General features: G+C 44.1%; 1 pseudogene; it reads left to right on the top strand.

Moving 5' to 3' along the window:
* Positions 1-964: 964 nt before the first annotated feature.
* On the top strand, positions 965-1,081 carry LOC126203381 (5S ribosomal RNA; annotated as a pseudogene).
* Positions 1,082-1,296: the final 215 nt, after the last annotated feature.

Here is a 1,296-nt window from a genome sequence, read left to right as displayed (position 1 = left end):
CTAACCCATTAAATTCCCTATGAACAATTTGAATTTTTCTATAGCATTAAAATTCAAATTGTATTCAGAAAAGAGAAAAAGCAAAGTGAATTTATTTTTTCATCACTCACAACCGAATTCGATTCATCAGCAGCTGACGTGCTGAAATATTTTAAGAAGATAAAAGTTATTCTCTAAGTGAGTCGTGAGTCAAACATTTTCAACGTTTAGTACAGCTTCCTTAATAAAACAGAAATCGACAGTTAGGGAGTCCAGTGTCACGCTAGGATCATAGAGACAACAAAATTTCATATGTTCCCATTTGCTGCTTATTCGGTTTTCCAAAGATTCCTATCTTATCCGCACACAACAGTGCTGCAGATGTACATAAACCTATGTCACTGCTTGATAACACTAGAGCTCGTTTGGTTAAGTATACTTCTTCACCAGCTCCGTCGACATCCTTCTGTGTTCGGGATATATCTTGCTTCGGCGTCTTGTGCAGTCCTGCTTTCAGGATATCAGATCCGTTCTTCATCTTCTGTAAGTTCCTTGATCTTAACCATTAAGTCACTACTCCCTTTTACAGTGCTCTTTGCCGCTTTCTTGTCAGAATACAGTTGGAAGATTTATTCCACTGAATATGGGCTGTTTAGAATTGAACAGACAAATAATAATAATTGCTTGTGGTTCGATAGCCGAATGCAAGACTTTCAACTGAACGACTACTATTGAGTTCCTAACCTACCCCAGGTGTATTGTCCACCCGGGGAAAGCGGACCTATACTTCAATGTAGAATCCGAAACACGTGTCATTCCTCGCCACTCGCCTCATCTTACGGGAAGACGACAAGTCAGATCCACGACCTCCATCCTGATGCAGGTTTTCTGCACTTTCCCTAAATCATGCCAGGCATGTACCTTGAGAACTATCGCTTAATATCGGGTACCTCAATTTGATTTATAGCAATCATAACATGTTGTTGGCAACGGCCTTGCCGCAGTGGATACACCGGTTCCCATGGGATCACCGAAGTTAAGCGCTGTTGGGCGTGGCCGGCACTTGGATGGGTGACCATCCAGCCGCCATGCGCTGTTGCCATTTTTCGGGTTGCACTCAGCCTCGTGATGCCAATTGAGGAGCTACTCGACCGAATAGTAGCGGCTCCTGTCAAATAAAACCATCATAACGACCGGGAGAGCGGTGTGCTGACCTCATGCCCCTCCTATCCGCATCCTCAACTGAGGATGACACGGCGGTCGGATGGTCCCGATGGGCCACTTGTGGCCTGAAGACGGAGTACTATAACATGATGT

This window comes from Schistocerca nitens, chromosome 1 (assembly GCF_023898315.1).
Source record: "Schistocerca nitens isolate TAMUIC-IGC-003100 chromosome 1, iqSchNite1.1, whole genome shotgun sequence".
Taxonomy (NCBI): domain Eukaryota; kingdom Metazoa; phylum Arthropoda; class Insecta; order Orthoptera; family Acrididae; genus Schistocerca; species Schistocerca nitens.
The sequence above is the reverse complement of the archived record's forward strand: the minus strand, read 5'-3'. Positions and strand labels throughout refer to the sequence as shown.